General features: G+C 34.0%; 1 protein-coding gene across 4 annotated transcripts in view; it reads left to right on the top strand.

The window, feature by feature from the left end:
* MBD5 (methyl-CpG binding domain protein 5) overlaps positions 1-21,099 on the top strand; it is a 193,124-nt gene that overhangs the window by 31,342 nt on the left and 140,683 nt on the right. For all 4 annotated transcript variants that reach the window (XM_081261072.1, XM_081261073.1, XM_081261074.1 and 1 more), the window contains exon 2: positions 9,622-9,745. The gene's annotated coding sequence lies outside the window, so the exon portion shown is untranslated. The remainder of the gene's footprint in view (positions 1-9,621; positions 9,746-21,099) is intronic.

Below are 21,099 nucleotides of genomic sequence, written 5' to 3' on the forward strand. Positions count from 1 at the left end.
GGAACCACCATTCAACCCAGCTATCCCAGTCCTCAGTTTATACCCAAAGAACTTAAAATCAGCATACTACAGTGACACAGCCACATCAATGTTTATAGCAGGTCAACTCACAATAGCCATGCTATATAGAATCAACCTAGGTGCCCTTCAACAGATGAATAGATAAAGAAAATGTGGTTTATATACATGATGGAATATTACTCCGCTATAAAGAAGAATGAAATAATGGCCTTTGCCAATAAATGGATAGAATTGGATGATGATACGCTGAGTGAAATAAGCCAGTTTCAAAAAAAACCAAAGGTCACATGTTCTCTCTGATATGTGGATTCTGACCCATTACAAGGGAGGGTAGGTTGGGGAAGTATAGAAGTTTATTGGATTAGACAAATGGGAATGAAGGGAAGTGAAGTGGGATGGAAATAGAGAAGATGGTAGAATGAATTGGACACAACTTTTCCTAGGCTCATATGAATACTCGACCAAAGTAACTCCACATTATGTTCAACCACAAGAATGGAGTCAAAACTGTAAAGGGTTGCACCCCATGTATGTATAATATGTCAAAATATACACTACTGTGATGTATATCTAAAAGCAAAAACAAAACAGTTTCCACAAAAAAAACCATAATATTTCTATTTCTTGATTTTATTTTTTACAGATACTTTATTAATTTTCTAATATTAAAGCTATAGATTTAGATCTCTTTTTTTTTAATCTTCTAACTCCTCACCACTAATGCAATACCTTCTCAGTATGTTGTTGATCATTATTTTCTAAACGTATAATAACTATTAATGTAGCATTTACATGGTTTTGGAACTATAAGTCAAGATTTTTTAAATTATAAGGGAGGTTACATACAATATTTGTATGTAATATTTTGTGAGTTTGCTGTGTGCATGAACATTGGAACATTGGAACCATTCTCCTGAGAACATTGAATGGGACAGTAATTATATCCTGATTGCAGTATGTTAATGTTTAGTTACACAGAGTATCATAACTAAACCCATTTCTTGGCAGGTCCATATCATGTATCTAATTTTCTACTTTCTCTAAAATTAATTATTATTTTATTTTTCATTTGCTTGGTTGTCTATGTCCTTCACTATCAACTTGGGATTTCTTTTTGTTCCTGCTTTGATTTGGATCTGCTGTACTTAATGTCTTTTTCTTCTTGATTTACTCTCTCATTTTGATGGAGCATTTTCTATAGCTTTGACCTTGCCTGCTGAATATATCTTTATTCTCTACTGACATTTGATTGATGTTATGGCTAAGTATAAAATTCTAGTTTGGAATGAATTTACTTTTAGTATTTTTATGATCTCCTTCCATTGTCTTCCACTGTTGAAAAGTTGAAAGATACTCTAATTTCTGTTTTATGTATTTTTCCTTTCTAAAGCTTTTAGGATTTTCTATTTGTCCTTGAGTTTTGAAATTTTATTAGGATATGCTTTGGTGGATATTTATTTTCATTCATTTGGCTGGGTACTCAAAGAGCCCTTTTTAAAAAGAAACTTGTGTTCTTTAGCTCAGGAAATTTTTCATGAATTATTTCTTTGAATATTATTTTCCTCTTCCTTTTATCTATTCTCTGTTTCTGTTGTTTGGATATTGGTCCTCCTAGTTTAATCTTCTCAGTTTCTTGTCCTTTCCTCCTTATGTTCGATTTCTTAGTTTCTACGTGCTGGGAGATCCAGTCTTTTTTATTTTATTATTATTATTTTTTAACCAATCTTCTTCTGTTACTTGGATGAATACATACAGTTCTTTTATATCTTTGGAGACAATGTTTTTGAAATTGTATATCCTTCAATAATTCTATTTCTTGTGTGTAGCCTTATTGTTAGAAGTTTTCCTCAACTGTATAGTGGACATGGCTGTCAGCTTGTATTTAAGATAGTAGGGAAAGGGATGCCTAGATAACACATGATTGGAGTTTAATAACTATGAATTCCCTAAACTTCTGTTTTGTCTAGGAACCAACATCATTCTATTGAACAACTTTCTTTGGCACCCTCTCCTCAGAGAGAGCATTAATATCCAGAATATATAAGGAACTCAAAAAACTTAACACCAAAAAATCAAATAAAATAACTAATAAATAGGCAAAAGAACTAAACAGACATTTCTCAAAAGAAATACAAATGGCCAAAAAATATGTGAAAAAATTTTCAACCTCTCTAGCAACTAGGGAAATGTAAATCAAAACCACATTGAGATTTCATTTCACACCAGTCAGAATGGCAGTTATCAAGAATGCAAATAATGGTATCTTAGGGTGGTTTTGATTTGCATTTCTCTGACTGCTAGAGATGGTGAGCATTTTTTCATGTACTTGTTGATTGATTGTATGTCCTCCTCTGAGAAGTGTCTGTTCAGGTCCTTGGCCCATTTGTTGATTGGGTTATTTGTTATCTTATTGTCTAATTTTTTGAGTTCTTTGTATACTCTGGATATTAGGGCTCTATCTGAAGTGTGAGGAGTAAAAATTTGTTCCCAGGATGTAGGCTCCCTATTTACCTCTCTTATTGTTTCTCTTGCTGAGAAAAAACTTTTTAGTTTAAGTAAGTCCCATTTGTTGATTCTTGTTATTAACTCTTGGGCTATGGGTGTCCTATTAAGGAATTTGGAGCCCGACCCCACAATATGTAGATCGGAGCCAACTTTTTCTTCTATCAGACGCAGAGTCTCTGATTTGATATCAAGCTCCTTGATCCATTTTGAGTTAACTTTTGTGCATGGCGAGAGAAAGGGATTCAGTTTCATTTTGTTGCATATGGATTTCCAGTTTTCCCAACACCATTTGATGAAGATGCTATCCTTCCTGCATTGCATGCTTTTAGCCCCTTTATCAAATATAAGATAGTTGTAACTTTGTGGATTAGTCTCTGTGTCCTCTATTCTATACCATTGGTCCACCCGCCTGTTTTGGTACCAGTACCATGCTGTTTTTGTCACTATTGCTCTGTAATATAGTTTGAAATCTGGTATCGCTATACCGCCTGATTCACACTTCCTGTTTAGAATTGCTTTTGCTATTCTGGGTCTTTTATTTTTCCATATGAATTTCATGATTGCTTTATCTATTTCTACAAGAAATGCCATTCGGATTTTGATTGGCATTGCATTAAACCTATAGAGAACTTTTGGTAATATCGTCATTTTGATGATTTTAGCTCTGCCTATTCATGAACAGGGTATATTTTTCCATCTTCTAAGATCTTCTTCTACTTCTCTCTTTAGGGTTCTGTAGTTTTCATTGTATAAATCTTTCACCTCTTTTGTTAGGTTGATTCCCAAGTATTTTTTTTTTGAGGATATTGTGAATGGAGTGTTTTTCCTCATTTCCGTTTCAGAAGTTTTGTCGCTGATATACAGAAATGCCTTTGATTTATGCGTGTTGATTTTATATCCTGCCACTTTGCTGAATTCATTTATTAGTTCTAGTAGTTTCTTTGTAGACCCTTTTGGGTCTTCTAGGTATAGAATCATGTCATCTGCAAATAGAGATAATTTAAGTTCTTCTTTTCCTATTTTTATGCCTTTAATTTCTTTCATCTGTCTAATTGCTCTGGCCAGTGTTTCGAGAACTATATTGAATAGAAGCGGTGATAGAGGGCATCCCTGTCTTGTTCCAGATTTTAGAGGGAATGCCTTTAACTTTTGTCCATTCAGAATGATGCTAGCCTGAGGCTTAGCATAGATAGCTTTTACAATGTCAAGGTAAGTTCCTGTTATCCCTAGTTTTTCTAATGTTTTGAACATAAGGTATGCTGTACTTTGTCGAATGCTTTCTCTGCATCTATCGAGATGATCATATGGTTCTTATCTTTAAGTCTATTGATGTGGTGAATAACATTTATTGATTTCCGTATATTGAACCATCCTTGCATCCCAGGGATGAATCCTACTTGATCATGGTGCACAATTTTTTTGATGTGTTTTTGTATTCGATTCGCCAGAATTTTATTGAGGATTTTTGCATCTAGGTTCATTAGAGATATTGGTCTGTAGTTTTCTTTCTTTGAGGTGTCTTTGTCTGGTTTCGGAACCAGGGTGATGTTGGCCTCATAGAATGAATTTGGAAGGGCTCCCTCTTTTTCTATTTCCTGAAATAACTTGAAAAGTATTGGTATTAATTCTTCTTTAAAGGTTTTGTAAAACTCCGCTGTATACCCATCCGGTCCTGGGCTTTTCTTGGTTGGTAGTCTTTTGATGGCTTCTTCAATTTCATCCATTGATATTGGTCTGTTCAAATTGTGTGTATCCTCCTGACTCAGTCTGGGCAAATCATATGACTTAAGAAATTTATCGATGTCTTCACTATCTTCTATTTTATTGGAATATAGGTTTTCAAAATAATTTCTAATTGTCTTCTCTATTTCTGTAGCATCTGTTGTGATATTGCCTTTTTCATCCCGTATGTTAGTAATTTGAGTTCTCTCTCTTCTTCTCTTCGTTAGCATGGCTAAAGGTCTGTCGATCTTATTTATTTTTTCGAAGAACCAACTTTTAGTTTTGTTAATTTTTTCAATAGTTTCTTTTGTTTCAATTTCCTTGATTTCCGCTCTGATTTTAATTATTTCTTGCCTTCAGCTACATTTGCTGTTGTTTTGCTCTTCCTTTTCTAGGGCTTTGAGATGAAGTGTGAGCTCATTTATTTGTTGTTTTTTTCTTTTTTTGAGGAATGACCACCAGGCGATGAATTTTCATCTTAAAACTGCTTTCCTTGTGTACCATAGATTCCGATATGTTGTGTCTGTATTTTCATTTATCTCTAAGAATTTTTTGATTTCCTCCTTTATGTCTTCTGTAACCCATTGATCATTCAGTAACATATTGTTCATTTTCCATGTGATGTAGGATTTTTCCTTCCTTCTTTTATCATTGATTTCCAGTTTCATTCCATTATGATCAGATAAAATGCAAGGTATTATCTCCACCCCTTTATATTTACTGAGGGTTGCCCTATGGCATAATATATGGTCTATTTTTGAGAAGGATCCATGTGCTGCTGAGAAAAAAAGTATATCCATTTGATGATGGTTGATATATTCTATATATGTCAGTTAAGTCTAGGTTATTGATTGTGATATTGAGTTCTATAGTTTCTTTATTCAACTTTTGTTTGGAGGATCTGTCCAATGGTGAGAGAGGTGTGTTGAAGTCACCCATAATTATTGTGTTGTGGTCTATTTGATTCTTGAACTTGAGGAGAATTTGTTTTATGAATGTCACAGCACCATTATTTGGTGCATAAATATTGATAATTGTTATGTCTTGTTGGTGAATGGTTCCTTTTAACAGTATATAATGTCCTTCTTTATCCCTTTTGATTAACTTAGTCTTGAAGTCGATTTTATTCGATATGAGGATGGCCACCCCTGCTTGCTTACAAGGACCGTGTGCATGGTATATTTTTTCCCATCCTTTCACCTTCAGCCTGTGTATGTCTTTTCCAATCAGATGTGTCTCCTGTAGTCAGCATATTGTTGGATTTGTTTTTTTAATCCATGATACCAGCCTATGTCGCTTTATTGGAGAGTATAAGCCATTAACATTCAGAGTTACTATTGATATATGGTTTGTACTTCCATCCATGTTTGATTATTTATCGTTTTTTTAAAAAATTTAGTTTGTTTCTCCATGATTATCTTTCCCCTCGCCCTCTATCTTTACCGAGGCACTTCCTACTGATGGTTTTGGTTATTGTTTTTCATTTCTTCCTCGTGTAGTGTTTTGCTCAAAATGCTTTGCAATGCTGGTTTTCTGGCTGCAAATTCTTTTAACTTTTGTTTATCATGAAAGATTTTTATTTCGTTGTCATACCTGAAGCTTAATTTTGCTGGATACAGAATTCTTGGTTGGCATCCATTGTCTTTCAGTGTTTGAAATACATTGTTCCATGACCTTCTTGCTTTCAGTGTCTGTAATGAAAAATCCGTTGTTAACCTTATTGGTTTACCCCTGAATGTAATCTGTCTCCTTTCTCTTGTAGCTTTTAATATTTTCTCTTTGTTCTGTATATTGGATATCTTCATAACAGTGTGTCTTGGCGTTGGTCTACTGTGATTTTGTGTGCTCGGTGTCCTGTATGCATCTTCAATTTGTATATCTGTTTCCTTTTTTATTTCTGGAAAGTTTTCTGTAATTATTTCATTCAGCAGGTTACTCATTCCCTTGGTTTGAATCTCTGTACCTTCTTCTATCCCGATGACTCGTAAGTTTGGTTTTTTTATGTTATCCCATAACTCTTGGATGTTTTTCTCGTGATTTTTTTACCAGCCTTTCTGAGTTGGCTAGACCCTTTTCAAGATGATATATTTTGTCTTCATTATCTGACGTTCTGGCTTCTACTTGCTCCACTCTGTTAGTGATACTCTCAGTTGAGTTTTTAATTTGGTTTATCGTTTCCTTCATTTCTAGAATTATTGTTTGATTATTTTTTATAATCTCTATCTCCTGATAAAGATGCTTAACTTCTTCTTTTATCTGTTTATGTAATTCATTCTCAATGTGTTCTTTCGCTGCTTGAATTTGCTGTCTTGTATCGTCTTTAAGGTTCCATTCCATCTGTCTAAGGTGTTCCTTGAGTTCTTTATGTGACCATTTTTCTGATGACTCTAGGTCCTCCTGAATATTTAGGCTGTCCTGCATTGTTTGTACTCCTTTTCTTCCTTGCTTTTTGAAGCTGCTCATGTTACTTCTTGTTCTGTTTGACTTATGATACATTTATTGGATGCTTGGGAGGAATGGTATTAGAAGGGAAGGGAAGAAGTCACTAAAGAGAATGAGAGTAAGCAGGTAGAATTCAAGGAAGGGGGGATAAGATAATTGAAAAGAAATGAAAAGACAAAAGAAGAAAAAATAGCAAAGAAAAAAAGAAAAAAAATTTAAAAAAAATAATAATAATAATAAAAAAATTAAAATTAAAATTAGAAGAAAAAAATTTTAAAAAAATTCTAAAAAAAAATTTAAAAAAACAACAAGAAAGAAAAATGAATTTGAAAGAAAAACCCAAATCAAAAAAAAGAGAAAAGAAAAAAAAAACTAATAAATGCAGTCTTAGAGTTTGATTAACTTCTCTTCCAGTAGGTGGCGCTGTGCCCACCAGGCCAAGTTTCTCCTGTCAATACGCGGGAACCAATCACTGTGCAGCAGCTCCTCCCAGACTGGGCGAGTCTCCAATCCTGAGTGCCTAGGGCCTCCTCTTGTGTCTAGTCACTTCCCACTTTTCCTCTAGCCAGGCCCCTCTCACGGTGCCGCTCACCACAATACTGGCTACACGCCAGGTCTGCTGCTCCTGGGAGCCCTGTTTTCATGAATGACTGGGCACACTCTTCCAGTTTGCCATTCCCTCAGACCCTAAGTTTGTAGAGCTTGGGGCTGAGAATCCTCAGCGAATTTTACTTGCCCTCCGGTAGCCACACCCCCAGTAGCTGGTGCAAGAGACCTCAGCTGTCAGCACTGGTGGGAGTGGTAGTTCCGCACCACGTCTGATTCCCTCGGGCTGGCTATCGCGCTCACGGGACAGCTGGGAGGGGCCCTTACGGGAGAGCTGGGAGGGGCCCTTAAGGTTTCCCCGATGTGTGGAGGGGGAAGGCTAGGGAATTACACACCTTTAGCCGCAGGTTTCAATGAAGTTATCTCCTCCGCCGCCGCAGTCTGATGACATCAGTTCTCTGCTATGGTGGTATCTCTTGCAGATGGCGACAGTTCCTTTCCCTTTGCCGGGCGACCAATGCAACGGGTGGGTCCTTACTGTCTCTCCCAAGCCCCGTTTCAAACCTGTGGCCACTACCTATGAAGGCTCGGTAGGCATTTACCTCCGTAGGATCAGAAGGGCTGACCAGTTGTTTCAGCCAGATAGATTAGTGCTGAGTCACAGCTGTTTGTCTGCGGGAAGCAGGTGAACGGGAGCTTGAATTCAGCCGATCCGGGCTCAGTGTGTGTTCTGAGAGGCCCAGACTGATCGCCCCAGATCCACGTCAGCTCAGCATTGCCTAGTGATCCTGAGCAAACAGATTTAGGTTGTTTACGACTCCCTATGCCTGCACAGCTGAAGAGGTCAGAGACTTGATCTCTCTGCGCCCGCCGCCATGTTGGAATCCCTGTATACATTTTTAATGAAACCAATCCAATCATTAGCAACATGTCCCTTAATTTAGAATTTTCTGAATTTTTGTTATTAAATTCAGGTTAAACATTGTTGGCAGGAATACTACATTAATGATACTGCACCTTCTCCAAGTATTATATCAAGGTAAAAAGAAACTCTTAATGCAGTAGAAAAGTAGAATATTATGATTCAATGCAAGGTGTAAATTGAGTTTTCAACTCTACTTGCTTTAATTTTATACTAATCAGGCATTTTGTATGTGATTTGGTATTAAGGTAGATTTTATCAGTAAGTAGTGGTCCTTTTTAAATTGATTAACTTCTTGTGAATTTTTTTAACAATTCGAAGAGCAGATAAATAAAATCAGGTTTCTGATTTTTGAAGCTAAGAGCCAGGGAATAGTAATGTCTACATTATAGGACTGAGGTCAGTCTTACTCAAGATGTTAATAGAAGTGAAATGTTACTGACAGTAATATGCTCTGTGAAGGGACTATTAACATTATTAACCCCATCCAGGCATTTATTTAAAACACACACACACACACACACACACACACACACACCCCATTTAGTATTGTGCCTAGTACTGTAAGTGCTTCATGAATGTTAAGTGTTATAACAATACCAACCCCACCATTTACAGTTAGGAAACTGAGGCCCAGAGAAGATAAGTAATTTTCCCAAAATCATATAGCAAGTAAACGGTAATGTGTCCCACTCTTTAGCTGTGAGACCCCTCTTGGAAGCAGATAGGCAGTACAGATACAATCTGTACTTGAGAATGATTTTCACTCAGCTTCTTCTTCCTACATAGTTGCTTCCTGCATCTCCCCCTGGCCTCCCTTACCTGGTACTATTTTGCCATACTGTGGTAGGTACTCAACTATGACGACACTATAAGCCATGCAAGTGCATAACTCATTGTGTTTGTTTGCATACATGTATCAGAAAGCTTAAATTAGTGATTGTTCTTACTAGTACTTCATTGCTTTCTCCATCTTAATACATTTTTTTTTCTTATTTTCCTTTAAGTTACATTTTAAGGCTTAGAATTAGGTAGATCCAGACTTAAACTTAGTATGTCAACCATCCTCTCTAAGGTAATGTTCCTGTCTAAAAATGTTGGAATATTATTGGATTGTCTGAGGATTAAGTTAGATCATATTATAGATAATGAAATCCATATAAAATGTTTCATACATATTTTATACTGTATTTAGCTATTATTCCTTTTTGTTGTTGTTGTTGTTGTAATGAAGATTGAACCCAGGAATGCCCTACCAATGAGCTACATCCCCAGCTCTTTTTATTTTTTACTTTGAGACAGGATCTCACAAAGTTGCCAAGGCTGGCCTCAAACTTGTGATCTTTCTGCCTATATCAGATTACAGACATACACCACTGCATCAGTTATTATTCTTTCTTTGATATTTTACCCATTTTAAAGTCTTCAAATAAATGTGTGTACCTGTATTGTTTCTATTACAGAAAGAAGAGGAGGGACTCCTTCACTGAGACTCATAAAGGCATAGAGCCTCTGGAGATCACTGCCTCTATTACACTACTGGATCTCATAGCACTTGTTATGTTTTCATCACTTTCTCTCCAGAAGGTAGGAATCTTGTTTTCTCTTCATTGGTTCTTCATACAATTATAGTTTTCTTATCTATGGACTTAACTTTTTAATAAACATGAAAAGTTTCTGGTACCTAGTGTTGAAAAATGCCACATGTCTCTGTTTAAACATGTTGTCTCTAATAAGTATTTTTTTCAAAATTAATACATGTGCAACATAAACAAAAGATAATACAGGAAAATATAGTAATCCTACCACCTTGGTATACTACTGTTCATATTTTCTGGTATACTTTTCTCAATATATTGATATTTGTATTCTGTATAACATGAATCTATATAATTATAATAATTATGACTGGAAACCATAGGATATAAATGCTCTTTGGATACCCTGCTTTTTTCACTTAAAATTTATTGTAGCATTTTTCATGTCAATAAATGCCATGCATTTTTAATAACTGTATAATATTTCAGTTTAAAGATATAACGTAAATCAGGTAACCACTTTCCTATTATTAAATATTTGGAATGTTTCCAAGTTTTCCCAGTGGTAAACATAAGTTCAGTGAACATTCTGTACAGACATATTTGTACTCAGCATGTCTGATGGTTTTCAAAAGACAATTTCTAAAAACAAGTGTTGCAGAAACTTAGTTCCTAGCATGCTCTCTGATGAAAGCGTTCCATGTCATATAATAAAATGGAATATTATTATTCACCATCTTAGATATATGTATACCTGTGTATAGTAGTAGACCACAATCAAACTCATTTGACTATAGAATCCTTTCTTAAAATAACATATGTTTTCAGGATGTTGGAAATGGGAGAGACAGTTTGGGGGAAGTAGTATATGAAAAATTTTTGTACTTTGCACTCAGTTTTTATCATGAACCTAAAACTACCCTGAAAAATAAACTCTATTTTTTAAAGGGAAAATATTCTTTTAAATGTCATTGTATAAATTTGCATTTAAAATTAAACAAAGGCCTACACATACAAACAAATATCTATCAACACCCCACTGAATTCTTGAAAATGTTATCTTATGATATATTCAAATAATTGGATTGGTGCACCAAAGAGTAAATGAATTGAAAGGCTGTAACAATTTACATTCCTGACAATAGCATGAGAGAGTTTGAGAGTACCACTTTCTCAACAGTTTGTCAACATTTAGTATTAGCTGATTTTGTTTTAAAAATAAATCTCATAAAAGCTTTTGGCATTTAAATATTCATTTATGTGATTGCTAGTAAAATCTTTTTCTATTTTTATTTGAACTTTGAGTCCTTTTGTGAATATCTAAATCTTGCTTCATGCCCAGTTCTTATTAGGGTCTTTGAGGTTTTTTATTGATATGAATCAGGAATTATATAAAAATATTAAATCAGTAAATCATGTGTTACAATTATGCTTTTCAATATTTTCATTTTTATATTTTATTTTGATGGGGTTTTTCCCATTTTTTTTCATATAAGGTAATAATGAAGCTCTTTTACCTCAACTTGGCATCAATAATTAAAACTCATAAATAATATTGTTTTATTTATACTTCCAGTATTATTTTAAAGCAAATTCCAGACATTATATCATTTTATTTGTTAATATTTCAGTGTATACAATGACTCTAAATGAAACTTTACTTAACCCATATTTTATATCTGCCATGGTATGTCCGGAGGAAATCAGTTACTTAGACTATAACATACTTATAATATTATATCAAACATCAGCATTAGTTAATATTAATATAACCTAATTTACTATTTTTAAGTGATTCCTATAAGAATTTAATCATACTAAATAACTTGTAACCAAAATAACGTGTTGCCTATCTCTCGAATATTATAAGCAGAAAGCTTAACCTATAGGAAAAGCTTCCGTTTCCTTTTTTGCTAACATTGTCTTATTAGAAGCTATAACTCTTCTTTATAACATTATATAAAATTTCATTTTTCTAATGTCAGAAGGGACTATACTTAATTGTAAATTATACAGCTATATTACCATGGACTTTCCCTGGTCTCTTGAGTAATATGTTACTCAAGAAACATGTCTTCTCCAGAAACATAACAGTTGTTGTTTTTTTAAATCCTTCAATCAGATAGAATACTCTATGTGATTAACATCTGGTTTTGTTGGGTTTTTTAAAATATTTTTTTAGTTGTCAATGGACCTTTTATTTTGTTTATTTATATGTGTTACTGAGAATCGAGCCTAGTGCCTCACACATGCTAGGCAAGCACTGTTACCACTGAACCCCAACCCCAACCCCTCTGGTTGGTTTTTAAGGTGTCAGTTCAGAAGATAGTACCTTCCAGAGTCTTCTTTGGGGCTTGATAATACATGTAGTAGCTTGTCATAGGACATCAGGAAAATATCCCATGACAGCTAATTCCAGAAAAAGTACAAAATATCCTCAATGTAGTTCTTAAATTTAAAGAATATACAAAAATAAAGTTAGTCTCCACTAGAAGTAGAATTGGCATTCCATTTAAAGAGCAAAGAGGGACACATAAGTCTAGAATCTTAGTAACAGATATGTAAAATCATACATGTTTTTATAGTTAGGAGAAATCTTTGGGGTGATAAAGTCAAATCCTTTGGTTTTATGATCAAGAAAACAAAAGAGCAAATAATTGAATTCATATTTTTCCAAAACCACACAAAGTTTTTTTTTAATATCCTTTGAAGAATTTGAAAAATAAATAAAAAATTCTAAAAAGTTATACTTGAAAATGATAACAAACTTACTTGTGCTTACTATATATGAGATGACCTACTTTTTAAAATAATTTGTCTTGTTTAATCTTCATAATATGTACTTGAGATAGGAATTATTATTATCCCTTTACACACATAACAAATCTGGCTCTAACCCAGGTAATCTGAAACATACAGTTCTTACATTTAGTCACTGTTCTTGAAATAGGAGATTATGTTTGCTAGCTTTATTAATATATAGTTAACAAATAAAAATTGTATATATTTTCTGTATACAACAGGATGTTTTGATATATGTATGTGCAAACATGGTATAAGCAAATCAAACAAATTACCATACCCATTACCTCACATAATTTTTTGTGCTTAGAATATTTTAGATCTAGTCTCTTAGCAATTTTTGTATACACAAAACAATTGTCATTAACTGTGTTCACTAGCTGTACAATAGAACTTCCACACTGTTTTCCCTAATGGATTCTAATTTACATTCATACTAGCAATGTACAAGCATTTCCTCTTCTCCATACCATCACCAGCCCTTATCTTTGTCTTTTTTTTTATACTATGCATCCTAACAGTTTTGAGGTAATATTTTGGTGTGAAAAAGGAAATTCTTAAATGTTATAATCAGTAGGAAATGGTGTTTCATTTTCAACTGAAGCAGATACAGTTTCCAGAAGAAAAGGCAAAGGATTGCAATTGTCAATCCTAGAAATAAAGCAATAATAGAAAGTTTTAGCACATGGCAATAAATAATATTTTTATTGCCATTGAATTATTTCCCATATAAGAAAAAGTGAAAAAATCTAATTAATCTGTGGCATAATTTGACTAATCTCCTTATTTTCAGAGACCATTGCATCCCTAAATTCACTTTTGAATTTACCAAATTATTTTGGTTTTTGAAATGGAAACTGACTAATGAAAACTGTGTGACAATATTCTAAATTGATTGAAATCTTCTCCATTATCACAGTTTTTCATGTACTCTTTAAGGTGCTTATGTATCCAGATACATGTATTACTCAATGTAATCTTGAGGCATTTTGTTATTAGAATACTTTTTTTTATAAATGAGTAAAAAAACTATTCAAAACAGATTTCTACTCTAGGTTTTAATGCTTGCTATAATTTGTATCTAAAGGTACACATGAATTAAACAAAAAAAATGAAGTCATGAAACCAAAAGAAAGGATGTTTAAAATGAATTTACAAGTTTAGTTCTACTTAGCAATCACAACTTTAGCTTGAGGCTTTTCCAAGGCATCATGAATAATGATTAGGTGAGATTATAGGCCCCAGGCAAAGCCTCAGGACAGTAGTGCTCCTACTCAGTCATTTATCCTCAAAAAGTAGTCTTTAGATTGTGGAGTATTGGTTGAAATACAAGGGAGAATCAAACCTGAGTCTGTCACTTTATCCCAAGAGTCATATCAGGAGTCAAGCTTTTAAAAGTAAGATAAATATTGAAAAAAATGAAAAGGCTTCGTAAGTTTTTCATTTACTGTTAGTTTATTTTTACTTTTTCTGTATATATATTTTTATTTACCTGCAGAAAGAATTTTGTAAAAAAAATTGTAACCCCAAGAAAGTAATGATTATTAAAAATTATCAAGAGATAAGTAACAGTAAGATTTTATCAAAACAAAAGAATAAATTTCATCTCTCATTTTTATTAGAATTTCATGGAAAATTTATAGTCAAATTTTGTGGGGTTTTTTGCTAAAATATTCTTCTAGACTCATGTGGTAAAATAATGAACTGATTAGTGTGGATATTTTGAAGGCCCTGAAGTCTTGAATTTATGGTTAATTATGTATTTTCAGTTATTCAAACCTCATTTTTCATTTTCTTGTTATAACAACTTTCATTAGTGAACACTTTGTGTCTAAAAGTTATAGGAACTACACTCACTCCTTTTAAGGACATATTTACATAATAAATAGTAAAACATAGGGAATTAGCAAACTATTTACTTAACTCACAAGCAATCATCTAATAATATGATAAAGAACTACTAGGCTTTAAATAGTGTTTACCATTGCCAGCACTATTCTGACTCAAATTCTAAATCACAACTCTATTATTGTCCTCATTTTGCAAAAGAGGAAACTGAGTCAATAAAAGAATAAATAAGAGATTAAATAGTATATGATAAATACAGGATCAAAAACTAAACTGAAAATGTATCCCACTTATAGAAACCTAGAATTAAGAATACAATTTTATTCTGCTAAGACTATTTTTCTTAATCCTTTGAAATCAATTCTCCTATTTTCCCTGATAAAGCATAAAGCCGTGTCATTTCTATTTCTACTTAATTTTTAGAATATATTAAATATAACAACTAAAAATTAAGCAGCAGTACACACACCAATGTTTTTAAACTACTCTTCTTTCCTTCTTTATTGAGGCTCACAATTTGAAATAATATTAGTTCCATATATCCCACAAATATTTATTGAGATTCTACTATGTATCAATCATTATTCTTTGGGCTGTTAGAATGTCTATACCAGGATCTCCTTCCATTAGTTAACAAAAAAACAACTGAATCTATTTAGATTTAAATCCTTTCTAGGATTATTTGCTACTCTCTTATTAGCTATTGCTTAGTATGTTTAAATTTGCAAGACTTTCCTGAAAAAAAAAAATTCTAATGCTGGGGACTGAACCCAATGTTTTGTGTATGCTAGGAAAGTACTGGACCACTGCATAACACACCTAGCCCTCAAAATTTTCTTAATTCTTCAGAGCCACTAGGCCTGTAATTCATGAAGCATCCATTTATTCTGTTCTTTCATTGAATGCCCACTGTGGAAGAAAGTCAGCCAGAGCCAGAGCACATAAACCTTTATTCAAAAAATACCGAACATGAAAAGACTTTATAGGTGTACTCTGATTTGGAGGAAGATAGGATATCTTTTAACAGGAAGGTCAGCCAAAGTTCAGTTTGGGGTAGAGTTGTTTAGGAATGGTTTTTGCAAGAGAAGGAATTGTTCTTGCAGACTTGAAGCCATTGTGGGGCAATGTGGATTTTGTCAAGAAAGAAGAAGAGAAAGTCATAGGAGTTAAAATCATGTACAAGAAGTGATGGGTAGGAACAAATACTGGAGACAGGACATGGGAGAACTTCAGTGGAAAATTCTCAGTCTTTCAGAGTCTCAAATCAGTCCATAGAAGGCATCGTGCTTTGTGCTAAAGATGTAGTGATAAATAAGGTAGACCTAGTTCCTAATTCATTAAAGACAAAGTTATACAATCACTTTTTCCACTGCCGTACCACAAGATGATGCGAATGTATCTATTGGGGAACCTCATCTAGGAGAATCAGTTAAATGATTTCTAAAGCAGGCATTTTAGCTGAAAACTGAGGATTGAGTAGGATTTCACAAGGTACAGTGGCTCTGAGGAGTAAGACAGACTAGTGCTACATGGTGATTTTTCATAAGCTCCTTCCAACATAAAAAAACGTTCTAAGTATATTTTTCAACTACTGCAATATAAAGATGAATGTTAATATTACTATTAAACATTTTCTTTGACCTAAATGTCCTTTTTTCTTGTTATATTAAAAGAAATTAAAACATTTTCATAAGCTTCTAAATATATTGTGAGCCATAGGAACTTTGCCTTGTGGATGGGAGAAACTGGACCAAAAACATTTCCAATAAAGGGAACCTCCTATAGAGAAGCTTCCAGGAGTTGGCTTGCTCCTGGAATTAAAAGGAGGCCAATGTAGCTACATCAGAGAGTGTAGGAGAGGGCAGTCTGAAGTAAGGCTATTGAGACAAGCAGTGTCCCATAGACCCTGTTTAGTGTTCTGCCATTATCCCAAGAGTAGTGGAAAACCACTGAAAGGTGTGTGTTTGAATAGGTGTGAGTATTTAAATCAAAGTAATACATGTACATGCTTAAAATCAATAATTATTTACCTAGTTTTTTACATTTAAACCTCAATTCTCTTTTTTTAATTAATTGGTTTTTAAAATTTATATATGATAGCAGAATGCATTACAATTCTTATTACACATATAAAGCACAATTTTCATATCTCTGGTTGTATACAAAGTATATTCACACCAATTCGTGTCTTCATACATGTACTTTGGATAATAATATCCATCACATTCCACCAACATTTCTAACCCCATGCCCCCTCCCTTCCCGTCCCATCCCTCTGCCCCAGTCTAGCGTTTATCTATTCCTCCCGTGTTCCCCCTCCTTATACCACTAAGAATCAGACTCCTTATATCAGAGAAAACATTCAGCATTTGGTTTTTTGGGATTAGCTAACTTCACTTAGCAGGACATTCTTTAACTCCAAAAATTTACCTGCAAATGCCATGATTTTATTCTCTTTTATTACTGATTAATAGTCCATTGTGTAGATATGCCACATATTTTTTATCCATTCATCTATTGAAGGATGTCTAGGTTGGTTCCACAGTTTAGCTATTGTGAATTGTGCTGCTATAAACATTGATGTGGCTGTGTCTCTGTAGTATACTGTTTTTAAGTCCTTTGGGTATAGACTAAGGAGAGGGTCAAATAGTGGTTCCATTCCCAGTTTCCCAAGGAGTCTCCATACTGCATTCCATATTGGCTGCACCAATTTGCAGTCTCACCAGCAGTGTATGAGTGTGCCCTTTTACCCACATCCTCGCCAACACTTATTGTTGTTTGTATTCATAATAGCTGACATTCTAACTGGAAGCCTCACTTCTCTTTGCACTCTTCCTTCGATATATATCTCCACATAAAAGCAATTTGCTTCTCCTGTTTTGTTTTGTTTTGTTTTGTTTTGGGTATTGGAGATCAAACCCAGGGACTGTGCATGGTAGGCAAGTATTCTACCACTGAGAGCATCCACCTTATATTTTTATTCATCACTTTTAGACATCATATATTAATATACACACACAACACACATAAATAAGGGAGGCATTACACATTAGCTCACTCCACTTTGCCTTTAACTTTGCTCTCCCTATCACTCTCCAGTTAGTTTTATCTTCTCTTTTAATTTTCTGTTAGAATTGTAGAAAATAAATGAATACCATTATTTTTGTCCCATTAACTATAGGTGCTATTTGTGATTTTTCCCTTCTGTCAGATGAGGATATTAATATATCCACCTTCTCCTCTAGCTCTTCTCTCTCCATGATTCTGTCCCCAGTTTTTTTTATTTTTGTATGTCTAAAATTAATGCCATTTATATCTATTTTTTTAAAGAGAGAGTGAGAGAGGGGGAGAGAGAGAGAAAGAGAGAGAGAGAGAGAATTTTTAATATTTATTTTTTAGTTCTCGGCGGACACAACATCTTTGTTGGTATGTGGTGCTGAGGATCGAACCCGGGCCACATGCATGCCAGGCGAGCGCGCTACCGCTTGAGCCACATCCCCAGCCCTATATCTATTTTTGTAACCACAATTTAGTAAGTAGATTCTATTTTGTTTTTGCTGATACCTTCAGCATAAATTCACCCACATGGCCACATCACTTAAGTTCTTCCTTTCTTCCATCCTTCCTTAAGTTCTTGATCCCTATGGCAGCTGCTCAGTACTACTTCCCTAGTCATCTTACTCTAGAGAGAAACTTCTCTACCTAGAAATCTCTCTGCTTCTTTCATTGTTTTTCTTCATCTTATTGTTCATACAAATTATATTTTATTTTACTTCACTTTTTAATTTATTGTCACTCTCTGTCTACTGGACTGTGATAATTTGAGGAATGGAATAGTCTAACTAATTTGATTTTTTGTTGTTGTTTATTTTCCCCATTATTGTCATATTTGTAGTATCTTAAAGGGTGCCATTTTCCCAACTGGCATTAAATATTATTTAAATTGATAATTAATTAGAGTTGCAAGTTATATTCCCTTATCTATGCAATTTTTTTTCTTAAAATTCCTCATTGTCTTTTGTTGTTTGTGCAATATTTTTCTTTAACATACTCCTAGTTCTTTCCAACTCTCCATCATATGAAACATTCTGGTGCATATATTTTTCCTTTCTTTTTCCTGAGAACTGGTCTTCAGTGTGTTAATATCCTTTGACTTCACAAATTGTCATCCTGGGGCTTCCCTTTCCTGCTATCCTGGTTAGCAAACTATTGCAGCCTACATTTCTTCTCTTTTACATTTACATCCTTTAATGAACCATATCTCTTAGCAACTTCCTACGAAAGACTATAGGGAAAATCAATTTTTTAAAAAATTTCAGAGGTTTGAAATGTATTTTATTCTCAGGAAAAATGTATCCAGGTCCTAACATCAGAAGGTACAAGCCTCAGGGCAGGGCCTGACTGGAGAAAGGGTAGAGGTAGTCTATGTGTAGAGACAGAGAAAACACATTTAAAAGGTGCTATGTTGGATGCCTGCTTTATGAGACACTGTGTAAAAACTAGCTTTTTATACTGGTTCTCCTAATTTCTTCTTATAATAAACTTAACAATCATAACATTAGAAGTTATAGAAAGAGCACTATCTTTAAAGAATATGCTGAGGAGAAGTAACTGATACCCATTTAACTGTCTGATTCTTAATTCTAGTTACTATGGGATTCTAGGTTACAAATCATTCACCCGCTTCTAAAATTCAAAGGCAGCTTTACTTGGGCTGGGAAACTAGCTATTTCAGTCCCCTCAACACTGTTCCTTGCTCTAGGTTTGATTTCTCCCAAGAACTCTTTGATTAAGGTGTGTGTGTGTGTGTTGTGTGTGTGTGTGTGTGTGTGTGTGTGTGTGTATGTGTGTATTTTGCTCAGCCCTAACCCTCACTCCCATGCTCACTTTCCTCTTACCTGGACCTCTGAGGCCCTGCCCATCTCTTGATTCTGTAGATTGATGGGTCCTGGCTACTCTAGGGTGAGGCTTCCTTGGACCCACTTCAGCAGTTCTTCTCACTCTGTTTTTTCCAGCTTACATTAATTTATTGAAATCTTTCATCTGTTGATGACCTGTCCTCCATCTATTGTAGTCTTTCATTCCTGTACTATCATTTTAATGGGTCCTAAAAGAAATAAAAATGTGTTAAACCTGCCATCTTTAAGAAGTCATTATAAGTTTGTAAGCAGAAAAATGACCATATGGAATGGCATTTTGCCAAGATCACTCTAAATACAGTGTGAGTCATGGTAACATAAACTAACATACTGGGTTTTCCTGCATTTAATTATGTAAACCTTATAAAACAGCATAAGGTACAAATAATGAAAGTATTTATTAGAATAATAACATGAATATTATATCCTTCGATATAAAAAAATACATATTTAATATTTAAAGAAATACAGTCATCTAGGAACAAGTTAAATACTTTCTCCTATTAAAATAAAATATAATTTTAGAATTCCTAGGCCAAAGCTCAAGTGACTTTCTTTAGAAATAATCTGATCTCTATCTTCTGTAGCAGTTTTCCATCACTTAATTCCAACTCATCTCTTATTTTTGAACAGTTAGCTATTTAGGCAGTACTGCAGACCAAACTCAGGACCTCTCGCATGCTAGGCAAGCACTCCACCACTGAGCTATACCCCCAGCCCTCTAGAAGCTTATAGTCTTTTATTTTCAATTAGTTAACAGAATTAGGGATCAAAATACAAAATACAAAGCACATAGGTTAGCAGTGATAACTAAAATGAAATAAATTATTTGATATTTATTTTTCCCTTCTTTTATTATCCCATGTTTTAAATCACCGGTGGAATATCTCTGTAACTATAGTAAATTCCCTAATCCAAGTCCTCCAATTTGTATCTGTATGAAAGTTTTGGTAATTTAAAAGGGAACTGTTCATGGAAAAGTAATGTCCAATTCATTCTACTATCTTTCCTATTCCCATCCCCGCCTCCATTCCCTTCACTCTTCCTTTATCTAATCCAAAGTACTATTCTTCACTGCTCACCCCTACCTTATTCTGAATTAGCATCCATATATCAGAGAAAACATTGAACTTTTGGTTTTAGGGGATTGGCTTATTTCACTTAGCAGTTCCATCTACTTACCAGCAAATGCCATAATTTTATTTCTTTTTATAAGTCAGTAGTATTCTATTTATGTACTACATTTTCTTTATACATTCATCTCATGAAGGGCACCTACACAACTAATGTAATTCTATATCATGTACAACCAGAAGAATGGGAAGTTGTACTCCATATATGTATTATATGTCAAAATATATTCTACTGTTAAGTATAAGAACAAATTTTTTTTTTTAATTTAAAAAAGGAACTGGGCTGGGATTGTGGCTCCGCAGAGGAGCGCTCGCCTAGCACGGGCAGGACCTGGGCTCGATCCTCAGCACCACATAAAAATAAAGGCATTGTGTTGTGTCCATCTACACCTAAAAAATAAATATTTTTTTAAAAAAGGCAACTGATGCCAACTGATGGAGCATACATTTTAAAAGTGTCATTCCTGTTTCTTTTGTCTTAAGCAGCTCCTTTGTGTACTTGATTAAAGAATATGTGTTAAGTTTAAGTACCATTACAGAAACATTCATTTATTCTCTTTAATTCTGTAGATCTTCTTGATAACATGGATAATCTATTAATGAAAGTTCTAACTCTACAAATTCTAGTCATTTAAATGTGGCTTTCAGTGTTGTCCCTCTTAAATGTTATATTGGCATATCTGTGATGCCCTTTAGTGTTT

The sequence above is a fragment of the Spermophilus citellus genome (assembly GCF_964194105.1).
Source record: "Spermophilus citellus genome assembly, chromosome: 11".
Taxonomy (NCBI): Eukaryota; Metazoa; Chordata; class Mammalia; order Rodentia; family Sciuridae; genus Spermophilus; species Spermophilus citellus.